This window comes from Populus euphratica, unplaced genomic scaffold, assembly GCF_000495115.2.
Source record: "Populus euphratica unplaced genomic scaffold, PopEup_1.0 scaffold1689.1, whole genome shotgun sequence".
In the NCBI taxonomy this organism is placed as follows: Eukaryota; Viridiplantae; Streptophyta; class Magnoliopsida; order Malpighiales; family Salicaceae; genus Populus; species Populus euphratica.
In genome coordinates, this window is record NW_011501579.1 from 12,622 (window position 1) to 27,011 (window position 14,390).

A 14,390-nucleotide genomic window follows, 5' to 3' on the forward strand; every position below is an offset into this window, starting at 1 on the left:
CATTGAAATATTTGCTCACAAAACAAGATGCCAAACCACGTTTGATTCGATGGATCCTTGATTAGTACTTAAAAGTGTATTTTTATCATGGTTTTATATCATCATTTTGCACTTGAAGTATCAATAACTCCTTAACTAAAGCATGTTTTATAATAATATATCTAATAATATAAGATACCTTTAATTTGTGGTAAATGTTCATTTTAAATGCAGGCCTATCACATAAATTAAAGGATTGATTGATGAATTTAAGAACTGAAATTGAAAGGATAAAGAGATGGCCAAACTTAGAAAAGAGATGCCGGTGCAATCCAAATCGGAATACTATTCGGTAATTAGGTCATATCTAGAGCTATAGATCTTGGATTTAGGTCTACTTTATATGGATGGAAAGGTAAGACATAGACCTACAACTTTTATATGGAGCTCAAGATCTAAAAAGGCCATTTTCAAGTCCAAATTGTTGTAATAACAAAGAAGCCCGAATTTGTCCTCCAACTCGAGCACTATTCATTATTTTGGCCATATCTAGAGTTCTAGAAGTCGAAATGAGCTGAATTGTTTACACAAGAAAGCTGAGCCAATTTCCTACAACTTTCATGTTTTTGAGTGGCTCCAATTTTGACTTTATCAATGATGTTTTGGGTAGATAAGAGAAGATAAGGATTGTCACCAAGTCAAGAGTTGGCCACCCACTCATCAATTAGTCATCACATCAATAGTTCCCAATTTTGGCCTATAAAATGAGGCATTTGCCATGGATTTAGGCATCTTGGTTTCCAGATCAAGATCATGCTCTTGCTTTCTCTCTTTCTATTTTTTTAATTCTTAAGTTTTGCTTTCGATAATATCAAGTTTATGACTTTCATTTACTTAGCTAACTTTAATCTTATTTATATTCTTATTTTGTTTAGTTATTTTTCTTTCTTTCATTATGTCTAGCTAAGTTTATTATATCAAGGTGAAAAGGTTACACTAATGGTGTAAGAATAAGTATAGTGTAAACTTAATATAGATTTTAATGTTTGATACCAACATGTTTTGTATTTGTTATCTTGTTCACTCTTTAATACTTTGCTTGTCAAATGACTAATCTTGATTTATGTTGTATAACACTTGGTACAACAAATGCTTAACCCTTTCATAGCCCATACTGTATGGTATAACCGACACCTGAGCTATGAAAGGAACTTGATTTGTTGTTAACATAAGTTATAATCATGAATGCTTGACGAGATTTACAAGTATTAGCACTAATTTAATAAGATGACTAATGTAATCATGTTAACAATCTATAGTCTGATTGGAACCTCCTTTGTGTGTGGTTTCTAATTGACTAATAAGAGTTTATACTATACTTGTTTGCCATACCATTAGTGGATCCTCTAACCTTGACATTTATTGTTATCGTTGTTAAATCTTTACGTTAATATTCCATCTCAAAGTTCTCATCTTCTTCTTCTTCTTCTTTTCCTTTATTATTATTATTATTATTATTATTATTATTAGTATTACTATTATTATTATTATTATTATTATTATTATTATTATTATTATTGTTATTGTTATTGTTATTGTTATTACTATTATTGTTGATGTTGTTGTTGTTGTTGTTGTTATTGTTGTTATTGTATTATTGTTATTTATAATTTGTACAATTAACCTCCCTGTAGTTCGACCCCGGTCTTGCCGGGTTATTTATTACTTCGACACTCCTACACTTGGAAGAAGACATCAATCTTTTAGTCGTGTCAAGGGGACATTATTACATTATTTTGGATCAAGAAGACGAAAGAGACAGCTCATAAATAAGGAAGAAAAACGTGCACCAAAGTGGTTGCAAAGCTGGCCTAATTTGATTTTTTCATAACACCTTTTGGTGTTTTGTCCATAACTTTTGACTCAGGTGTTCAAATGAGTTATTCTTTAATTATCTAGAAAGGTGATAGAATTTCATATAAATATGTCTCTAATAGACATCTCCAGAAAAGGCCTTTAGGAGGGTCTAAATTATTGTCCAAAGTTAGCATCATATTTGTGTTCGAATTTTTACTGAAATGGTGTTGTGTTCTTCTTTGTAGATTTTAGTTTTTTAGTTTGTAAAACTCATTATTTCAGTTTGATTCAAATTATTTCATGTTTATTAAAGTGTTCTTATACATAATCATGGTTGGCTAATCTCTTTCTTGAATCCAAATCAAGGATGATGGTGGTTGAGGTAAATTCTTTAAGATATGAATGAATCTTAAAGTTTATCTTCTCATTTTCTTCATGAATGTTTTATTTTTGCAAGAAAATTTTAGAAATTATTTAGGTAATGTTATAATCTTGAATTTTTATGCATAAACTTTAGTTTTGGTATAGAGATTGCTTGATTCAATGTCTTACTTAATATGAAAGTACTTCATTCTTAAGCAATAATCACTCTTTATCTTTTAAAACTTCATTGTAATATCTTCCAATCTAATATCACCATTGTTGATATTAGGTTGAGTTATCTTATATCTCTTGAAGGAATCACCAATACATCACCATTAAAATTGATTTGGACCAAGACTTGCTTTTTCTTGTCATTTAAAATCTACTTACATGTTTTCATCATCTTTGAAGACAAATCCATCAATTATTTTCAACCAAGTTATTGTTAATTTAATTTCTCTTGAGTTTTTTTGTTTACTAAGCATAATTTCCAGATCTAGCTCTTTATGGATATGACCTCGATCTTACTAAGTTAATTGCTACATCGCACACTCGTGCACTTGCGAGTTAAAACAAGTCGATCATAAAAAGCGATTAAGCATTAATCAATTGGAAACCACACACAAAGAAGGTTTTAATTGGATTATAAATTATTAATATAATTACATTAGTTATCTTATTTGAATAATGTTAATACTTATAAATATTATCAGGCATTCATGACTATAATTTATGTTAACAACAAATCAAGTTCCTTTCATAGCACAGATGTAGGTTATATGATTAGTACTTAAAAGTGCATTTTTATCATGGTTTTATATCATCATTTTGCACTTGAAGTATCAATAACTCCTTAACTAAAACATGTTTTATAATAATATATCTAATAATATAAGATACCTTTAATTTATGGTAAATATTCATTTTAAATGCAGGCCTATCACATATATAAAAGGATTGATTGATGACTTTAAGAACTTAAATTGCAAGGGCAAAAAGATGACCAAAATTAGAAAAGAGATGTCGGTGCAATCCAAACCGGAATACTGTTCGGTAATTGGGTCATATCTGGAGCTATAGATCTTAGCTTTAGGTCTACTTTATATGGATGGAAAGGTAAGACATAGGCCTACAACTTTTATATGGAGCCCAAGATCTAAAAAGGCCATTTTCAAGTCCAAATTGTAGCAACAACAAAGAAGCCCGAATCTGTCCTCCAGCCCGAGCACTGTTCAGTATTTTGGCCATATCTGGAGTACTAGAAGTCTAAATGAGCTGAATGTTTTACACAAGAAGGCTGAGATAATTTCCTACAACTTTCATGTTTTTAAGTGGCTCTAATTTTGACGTTATCAATGACGTTTTGGGTAGACAAGAGAAGATAAGGATTGTCACCAAGTCAAGAGTTGGCCACCTACTCATCAATTAGTCATCAAATTAATAGTTTCCAATTTTGGCCTATAAAAGGAGGCATTTGTCATGCATTTAGGCATCTTGGTTTCCAGATCAAGATCATGCTCTTGCTTTCTCTCTTTGTATTTTTTGTAATATTTATGCTTTGCTTTCATTAATATCAAGTTTATGCCTTTCATTTGCTTTCATTTACTTAGCTAACTTTTATCTTATTTATGTTCTTATTTTGTTTATTTATTTTTCTTTCTTTCATTATGTTTAGCTAAGTTTATTATGTCAAGGTGAAAAGGTTACACTAATGGTGTAAGAATAAGTATAATGTAAACTTAATATGGACTTTAATGTTTGATACTAACATGTTTTATATTTGTTATCTTGTTCACTCTTTAATACTTTGCTTGTTAAATGACTAATCTTGATTTATGTTGTATCACACTTGGTACAACAAATGTTTGACACTTTCATAACCCATACTGTACGGTATAACCGACACCTGAGCTATGAAAGGAACTTGATTTGTTGTTAACATAAGTTATAATCATGAATGCTTGACGAGATTTACAAGTATTAGTATTAATCGAATAAGATGACTAATGTAATCATGTTAACAATCTATAATCTCATTGGAACCTCCTTTGTGTGTGGTTTCCAATTGAATAATAAGAGTTTATACTATACTTGTTTGGCATACCATTAGTGGATCCTCTAACCTTGACATTTGTTATTATCATTGTTTAATCCTTACACTAATTTTCCATCTCCAAGTTCTCATCATCTTCTTCTTCTTCTCTTTCTTTATTATTATTATTATTATTATTATTATTATTATTATTATTAGTACTGTTATTATTATTATTGTTATTATTGTTATTGTCATTGTTGTTATTATTGCTATTACTATTATTATTGTTGTTGTTATTATTATTGTTATTGTTGTTGTACTATTGTCGTTTATAATTTGTACAATTAACCTCCCTGTGGTTCGACCCTGGTCTTGCCGGGTTATTTATTACTTCGACACTCCTGCACTTGGGAGAAGATATCAATCTTTTAGTCGTGTCATTATTCGATACGGTTGAACTATGAAAGTGTCAAGTATTTGTTGTACCAAATGTTATACAACATAAATCTAGATTAACCATTTAATAAACAAAGTATTAAAAGTGAACAAGATAACAAATACAAAACATGTTAATATCAATCATCAAGGTCTATGTTGAGTTTATACTATACTTATTCTTACACCATTAGTGTAAGCTTTTCACCTTAACATAATAATAAGAGTTTATACTATACTTGTTTGACATACCATTAGTGGATCCTTTAACCTTGACATTTGTTATTATTATTGTTTAATCCTGACATTAATATTCCATCTCAAAGTTTTTATCTTTTTCTTTTTCTTCTTATTCTTCTTCTCTTTTTTTATTATTATTGCCACTACTACTACTGCCACTACTACTACTACTACTACTACTACTACTACTACTACTATTATTATTATTGCTACTAATATTGTTGTTGTTGTTACTATTGTTGTTGTTTATAATTTGTACAATTAACCTCCCTATGGTTCGACCTCGGTCTTGCCGGGTTATTTATTACTTCAACACTCCTGCACTTGGAAGAAGACATCAATCTTTTAGTCGTGTCAAATCCCATAAGAACAAATGCACCATCAAACATAGTTTTTCCTCCTGATGCATCTCATTTTAATTTTAAGCGAGACATTGTTCAACTTTTACCTTCTTTTCATGGCTTAGAAATAGAAAATCCATACTTGCATTTAAGGGAATTTGAGGAGGTTTGCAACACATATAATGATTTAAATTGTAGCATGAACACCATCAGATTAAAGCTTTTTCCTTTTTCATTAAAAGATAAAGCTAAAACATGGCTACAAAATTTGAGACCAGAATCTATTCATGCTTGGGATGAAATGCAACAACAATTTTTAAAGAAGGTTTTCCCATCTCACAGAACAAACTCTTTCAAAAGACAAATCACTACTTTCACTAAAAAACCCAAAGAAAATTTTTACCAATATTGGGATAGGTATCGAGACTTACTTAATACTTGCCCTCATCATGGTTTTGAAACAGGGAGATTAGTTTCACATTTTTATGAAGGGTTAACACCTAAAGATAGGCAAATGGTTGAATTGATTTGCAATGAAACTTTTGTAGATAAAGACCCTGATGAAACAATGAAGTGCTTAGACTTGTTAGCTGAAAATGCTTAAAATTAAGACACTGTGGGTACTTATGAGGCACCAGGTAAAAATCAACCTCATACATCTAGTGGTATGTACAACCTTAGGGAAGATGATGACCTCCAAGCGAAATTTGCATCTTTAGCTAGAATTGAAAAAGAGCGGTCAATTAAAATTTATTGAAAACATTATGTGTCAAATATGTGAAACAAATAAACACTCAAGCAATGACTGTCCAACTTTGCCTTCTTTTAAGGAATGTCTCCATAAACAAGCCCATGCTTTAAATAGTTTTCAAAGGGCCAACCACAACGCATACTCGCAAACATACAACCCTGGTTGGAGAAATCACCCAAATTGTAGTTGGAAGAGTGATAATAACAATGTACAAACTTCACAACCACCGTTTCAAGCACATCACAATTTTCAAAATTCTTATGGATATGCACCTCCTTATGCTCCACCTCCTAGAAGAAATCTTGAGGAAACATTGTATGCATTTATTGAAAAGTAAGAGACAATCAATACTCAACTTACTCAAAACATGATAGATTTTAAAGATACTCTTGCAAAATTGACATCTACTCTCAATTTCTAAGAGAAAGGTAAGTTTCCATCTCAACCACAACAAAATCCCAAGGGGCAATACAATGCAAATGTAAGTAGCTCTAGAAGCCAACACATTGATCAAGTCAAATCAGTCACTACTCTTCGTAGTGGTAAGGTTTTTGAAAAACCCACTCTCGAACCTTGTGAGAAAGATGATGAGTCAATCTCTGAGGGTAAGGAAGGGGTTGAATCTGAAAATTGCAAAGAAATGACTGATTCCCCGCTAGCACTTCCATTTCCTCATGCTATGAACAAACAAAGGAAAGTCAATAATAACTCTGAAATCTTTAAAAGTTTCAAACAGGTAAGGATCAATATACCTTTTTTGGATGCTAGTAAACATGTTTCTTCCTATGCTAAATTTTTGAAAGATCTGTGCACTATGAAAAGAAAATTGAATGTGAAAAAGAAGGCCTTTTTAGCCGAACAAGTAAGTGTCATTCTTCAAAACAATAATGCTTTGAAATATAAAGACCCTGGTTGTTCTACAATTTCTTGCTTTATTGGAGAACATAAAATTGAAAGAGCCTTACTTGATCTTGAAGCCAATGTGAATTTACTTCTATATTTAGTTTTTTAAAGTCTTAATCTAGGTGAGTTAAAACCAACTTCTGTAACTCTCTTACTTGCCGATAGATCTATAAAAGTGCCTAGAGAAATAGTCGAAGGTTTATTAGTACAAGTCTAATAAATTCATTTATCTTGTGGATTTTATTATCTTGGACACAAAACCTGTTGAAGCATGTAATTCATCTCCTTTTATTTTAGGACGTTCGTTTCTTGCAACTTTATAACAGATTAATTAATTGGAGGAATGAACTAATGAAACTATCATTTAGAAACATGACATTGGAGATGAATATTTTCAATATTTGCAAGCAACTTGGAGATGATAATGATTTACAAGAAATAGGTCATATTGATGAATTAGTTTATAATCAAGTTGAATCTACTTTAAGTAAAAATGAGTTGGATGAATGTGAAGATTTGCAAATGATTTATTCTTAGGAGGAAATCATGGATGAAAAACGCACCGAAAATGTTGATGCAGATCTTCTGTCAAAAGTGACAACAAATTCAACATCTGACATCACACCAATTAATGATTATTTTTTTGATGAATCCTTACTTTCTCTTAGTCCAATGCCCTGGTATGATAAAAATATCAATTTTTTTGCTTCAGGAGATTTGCCAGTTGATTGGCGTACCCAAAACAAAGAAACGTTTTTGAACGAATTTGTCATTCTGAAGCATGTGGGAGTTATCAAATCTTGTGAAAATTATCAACAAGTTAATACTGGTCAAAAAGTTTTGTTTTATAATTCTCATCTCCATTTATTTCCTAGAAAGCTAAGATTAAGATGAAGCAATCTTTATAGGGCCTTTGATAATGAGACCTTTGATATTGAGAATCCAAAGAATGACAATGTTTTTAAGGAAAATGGACATCGTTTGAAAGCTTACTTTGATAATTTTCCTAGTAAAAATGAATAAACTGGTTTGAATGATCTTGTAGATAAAGGTTGATGATTTTGTTTTTCTCATATTGTTTTTGTTTTTCTTTTTGAGTGATTTTGCCTAGTTTCTCTCACTCCGGTCAAATGGCGGATAACAGTACTCCGTGACTTAAGTCGATTCTTTCAGTTTCCCATAATAACTGATATCTGTGTATATATTTGTGCAATTCTTTGAATCTCTCTTCCATTTCTCATTTGATAATGGACACTAATCTTGAAAAATTGAAAAAATATTTTCCCGCTCTACCTCAGAATGCGATTATAAAAATTTACCATGCTAGATGTGCAAGATTGAGGTTGTTAATGAATCATGGAATTCCTGAAGATATTTGCTAGTTGATTGAAGCAAAGTTTCGGTGCTTATTGTCGTTGTTGTTGTTATTATCGTTATTATTGTTATTATTGTTGTATTATTGTTATCTGTAATTTATACAATTAACCTCCCTATGGTTCGACCCCGGTCTTGCCGGGTTATTTATTACTTCAACACTACTGCACTTGGGAGAAGACATCAATCTTTTAGTCGTGTCAAAATCAACAATACCATTGCTAACCATTTATAAGATATATCATTATTATCTCATTCTTAAATTTTTCCAGCCTTTTTATTCACCTAGGTTTCCTTCTCTCATCTTGATTCTTCTAACTTGCCTCCATCTATTTCTCTAAGAGTTTTTCTTGCCAGACTCATTGAACCATAGGTAATTGTAAATGATTAATGAGCTTTATTAGTACTTAAAAATGCATTTTTATCAAGGTTTTATATCATCATTTTGCACTTGAAGTATCAATAACTCCTTAACTAAAGCATGTTTTATAATAATATATCTAATAATATAATATACCTTTAATTTGTGGTAAATGTTCATTTTAAATGTAGGCCTATCACATAAATGAAAGGATTGATTGATGAATTTAAGAACTGAAATTGAAAGGATAAAGAGATGGTCAAACTTAGAAAAGAGATGTCGGTGCAATCTAAACCAGAACACTATTCGGTAATTGGGTCATATCTAGAGCTATAGATCTCATATTTAGGTCTACTTTATATGGATGGAAAGGTAAGACATAGGCCTACAACTTCCATATGGAGCCCAAGATCTAAAAAATCCATTTTGAAGTCCAAATTGTTGCAACAACAAAGAAGCCCGAATTTGTCCTCCAGCCTGAGCACTATTCAGTATTTTGGACATATATGGAGTTCTAGAAGTCGAAATGAGCTGAATTTTTTGCACAAGAAATCTGAGACAATCTGAGACAATTTCCAAAACTTTTAATGATGTTTTGGGTAGACAAGAGAAGATAAGGATTGTCACCAAGTCAAGAGTTGGTCACCCACTCATCAATTAGTCATCAAATCAATAGTTCTCAATTTTGGCCTATTAAAGGAGGTATTTGCCATGCATTTAGGCATCTTGGTCTCCAAATCAAGATCATGCTTTTGCTTTCTCTCTTTGTATTTTTTGTAATGTTTATGCTTTGCTTTCATTAATATCAAGTTTATGCCTTTCATTTCCTTTCATTTACTTAGCTAACTTTTATCTTATTTATGTTCTTATTTTGTTTATTTATTTTTCTCTCTTTCATTATATCTAGCTAAGTTTATTATGTCAAGGTGAAAAGGTTACACTAATGGTGTAAGAATAAGTATAGTATAAACTTAATATGAACTTTAATGTTTGATACTAACATGTTTTATATTTGTTATTTTGTTCACTCTTTAATAATTTGCTTGTTAAATGACTAATCTTGATTTATGTTGTATCACACTTGGTACAACAAATGCTTGGCACTTTCATAGCTCATACTGTATGGTATAACCGACACCTGAGCTATGAAAGGAACTTGATTTGTTGTTAACATAAGTTATAATCATGAATGCTTGATGAGATTTACAAGTATTAGCATTAATCGAATAAGATTACTAATGTAATCATGTTAACAATCTATAATCTGATTAGAACCTCTTTTGTGTGTGGTTTCCAATTGAATAATAAGAGTTTATAGTATATTTGTTTGACATACCATTAGTGGAACCTCTAACCTTGACATTTGTTATTATCATTGTTTAATCCTTACACTAATATTCCATCTTCAAGTTCTCATCTTCTTCTTCTTCTTATCTTTCTTTATTATTATTATTATTATTATTAGTACTACTACTACTACTAGTATTATTATTATTGTTATTGTTGTTGTTGTTGTTGTTGTTGTTGTTATTGTTGTTGTTATTGTTATTATTGTTATTGTTATTGTTTATAATTGTTTATAATTTGTACAATTAACCTCCCTATGGTTCGACTCCGGTCTTGCTGGGTTATTTATTACTTTGACACTCTTGCACTTGGGAGAAGACATCAATCTTTTAGTCGTGTTAGAGCTCATCCATCAAAGCTTTGTATTGTTTTTTTTTTCCTGTAAATTGAAATCTTATATCCCTGCACCTTCTTTTTCATTCGTCTTCAAGTCAAGTCAAGATCAAATTCAACGTAGATTTTCATATGATGTTTCTAACATATCTTTACTGTTTTGATTTGCAAAAACAAACAGCACATCCGTGTTGGGGAAACTCAAATGAGAGAAGAGTAACCATGAGTTTCTTCCTTATCTCCATCTTAAAAGTTATTTTAATTATCTATAAATTTTAATTTTTGTGATGCTCTATTATTTTTCTTTTTATTGTGATTAATTGTCAATGTTGTTAATTAACTACAAATTATTGCACTTGTATACAACCTATTCCTAAAAGTAGATGATTTTTCTTTATACATTTTTTTCTCTATTGAAATTACTCATATTTTATGGATTTTTATATGTTTGATTAATTTATTAACATAGGTTTTGTCTACTATAAAATGGGTTTCCTTTAGTTCAACTAATAGTTTGATTTACTTGTTGCTTCTTTATTTTCTTTTTGTATATAGTTGGAAAGAAATGTAATATTTTGTTTTATAAGGATTGAATTAGGGCATTGTATAATTGATGAAGTTTTGATGTTTTTTATTCATATAAAGTAGTAAATAATCATCTTGTTTGTAACAAAAAAAAGTCATAAATTGCAGATAGGGCTTGATTTGTAGATAGCAGTGTTGAAAGTCTTGAATTGCAATTTGGTTTTGATTTGTAAAAAGAAGTGTTTGAAATCCTGAATTACAGATTGAGTTTGATTTGTATAAATTATGTTTAAGTCTTGAACAAATTCACTTGGTTTATACCATATGATTTTAATGCTTGCTCTGATATATGTCCCTTATGCTTTCCATTTGATATTAAAGGAAACAAGAAATCCAAGAGCATCCAATGCTTAAACATAATTGAAATTCTAACATGAATAATTATTGCTTCAATAATAACCCCAACAAATAGATAAGGTAGTTAGATTCAAAACTTGAAATCCAATAAGTAGAAAGTCGGGGAAAGAACAAACTAAAATTCACTATAGTCATCTATATAATTACCCCTTATAGCCTACTATCTTTTGTTTTGTTTTGTCTTGTCTTACAAATTATTAAAACTACAATGCATCAACACCTTATGCATTTAGTTTTTCTTAAAAAAGGGTTATTAAAGTGTGCATTGTTAAATATATTCAATACTCTAAAGTGTTCCACAACATGCATTTTATACTTTTTAGTTTTTCTTATTATTTATAATAAGTATTTTGTTTTTATGTTAATGCTGATTTTTGCTTATAAACATGATATCATTGCTTATTTCTTTTTGTTAAATGTTTTAAAAGATACAATGGAAGGTTTTGAATCTATGGATAAGGCTGTTTGGGCAAAAGAATTATTGTATATATTTTGTGACCTATGTATTACGGCCATTGATATGAAAATAAGATCTAATACTTATTTTGATAAAACATAATGAAAATTTCTTATAACATCATTCAAAGAAAAAATTAGCCATGCATTCACTAAATTACAATTGAAAAACAGATGGAATGGATGCAAAAAAAATTAAAGGATATGGATAAAGCTGATTTCTAAAACTGGTGTAAGTTGGAGTAGTGAATTAGAAACAATTTCAACTAGTGATGAGTGGTGAAAAGTGAAAATTCAAGTTAATTACTCATGATCTTAACAATTTCATTTGTTGTTATCAGATTTCATAAACTTTTTAAATACATGATGTTGCATTAATTATTTTTATTTCTTTTATGTAGGAAATTAAAGGAGCAAAAAAATTTAGACATGTTGATATTGAACCATCTTTAAAGATTAAATTTGATAAAATGTATTCCAATATTATTGCTACTAAAGAGTATGCATGAGCTCTATGATTAATATTTAAAAGTGCATTTTTATCAAGGTTTTATATCATTATTTTGCTCTTGAAATATCAATAACTCCTTAACTAAAGTATGTTTTATAATACAAGTCTGATACTATACGATACTTTTAATTTATGGTAAATGTTCATCGTAAATGCAGGCCTAACACATAATTGAAAGAATTGATTGATGAGTTGATGTATTGAAATTGAAAGGACAAAGAAAGGGCCAAAGTTAAAAAAGAGATGCTGATGTAGTTCAAACTGGAACACTGTTAGGTAATAGGATCACATCTAGAGTTGTACATCTCAGATTTAGGTTTACTTTATATGGAAGGAATGCTAAGACATAGGTCTAAAACTTTTATGGGAAATCAAGACTCAATTATACTATTTGGAAGTCCAAATCTTAGCAACAACGTAGAAATCTGAATTAAATCTCAAGCTCAGACATTGTTCAGTGTTTAGCCAATATCTTGAGTTCTAGAAGTCCAAATGACCTCAATTTGTTTTACTGGAAAGTTGAGAAAATTTTCTAGAACTTTCAAGTGGAGGTTTCGTTCAAATTCTAACGTTATCATTGACGTTTTATTTAGACAAGAAGGTAAGGATTGTCATCGAGTCAAGATTGGCCATCCACTCAACAATTAGTCATCAAATCAATAGTTCTAAATTTTAGCTTATAAAAGGAGAATAATGAGAATAACCGTGTTAGAAAACTTACAGATCACATGAATCCCATAAGAACAAGTGTACCATTATGCATAGTTTCCCCCCTAATGCATCTCATTTTAATTTTAAACCCGACATTATTTAACTTTTACCTTTTTTTCATGGTTTAGATTTAGAAAATCTATACTTGCATTTAAGGGAATTTAAGGAGGTCTATAACAAGTATAGTGACTCAAATTGTAGTATGAATACCATCAGATTAAAGCTTTTTCTTTTTCATTAAAAGATAAAGCTAAAACATGGCTATAAAATTTGAGACCAGGATCTATTCTTGCTTGAGATTAAATGCAACAATAGTTTTTTAAAAAGTTTTTTCCTTCTCATAGAACAAACTCTTTCAAAAGATAAATCACCACTTTCACTCAAAATCAGGAGAAACATTTTACCAATATTGGGATAGATATCAAGACTTACTTAATACTTTCCCTCATCTTGGTTTTGAAACATGGAGATTGATTTCATATTTTTATAAAGGATTAACACTTAAAGATAGGCAAATAACGGAATTGATGTGTAATGAAACTTTTGAAGATAAGGACCTTGATGAAGCAACGAAGCACTTAGACTTGTTAGCAAAAATTCTCAAAATTAGGACACTGCAAATACTTATAAGACACCGGGTAAAACTCAACCTCATACATCTAGTGGAGGTATGTACAACTTTAAGGAAGATCATGATATCCAAGTGAAGTTTGCATCTTTAGCTAGAAAAGTCGAGGCATTAGAATTAAAAAAAAGTGGTTAATTAAAATTTGTTCAAGACATTGTGTGTCAAATCTATAAAACCAATAAACACTCAACCAATGATTGTCTAACTTTACCTTCTTTTAAAAAATATCTCCATGAATAAGCCAATACTTTAAATAGTTTTCAAAGGCCCAATCATAACCCATATTTGCAAACATACAACCCTGTTTAGAGAAATCATCCAAATTTCAGTTGAAAGAGTAATAATAACAATGCATAAACTTTATAACCATTGTTTCAAACACACCATAATTTTGTAAAATGCTCATAGATATGCACCTCCTTATGTTCCACCTCGTAGAAGAAATCTTGTAGAAACATTACATGTATTCATTGAAAAGCAAGAGACAATCAATACTCAAATTGCTCAAAACATGACAGATTTTAAATATATTTTTATAAAGTTAACATCTGCTCTCAGTTTTCAAGAGCAAGGTAAGTTTCCATCTTAGCCACAATAAAATCCTATGGGGTAATACAATGCAAATGCAAGTAGTTTTAGAAGCCAACACTTGGATCAAGTCAAATCAGTCATCACTCTTTGCAATGGTAAAGTTATTGAAAAACCCACTTTTTGTGCACTATGAAGAGAAAACTAAATATGAAAAGAAAAGCTTTTTTAGCAGAACAAGTAAGTGTCATTCTTCAAAACAATAATGCTTTGAAATATAAAAACCCTGATTGTC

At 30.1% G+C, this 14,390-nt stretch overlaps 1 long non-coding RNA gene across 1 annotated transcript in view; it reads right to left on the reverse strand.

Annotated features, from left to right (window-relative positions):
- LOC105118110 (uncharacterized) overlaps positions 1–10,737 on the reverse strand; it is an 18,287-nt gene extending 7,550 nt beyond the window's left edge. The window contains exons 1-2 of the long non-coding RNA XR_840891.1: positions 10,495–10,737; positions 9,186–9,192 (exon numbers count right to left, since the gene is read on the reverse strand). This is a non-coding gene — a long non-coding RNA (uncharacterized LOC105118110). The remainder of the gene's footprint in view (positions 1–9,185; positions 9,193–10,494) is intronic.
- Positions 10,738–14,390: the final 3,653 nt, after the last annotated feature.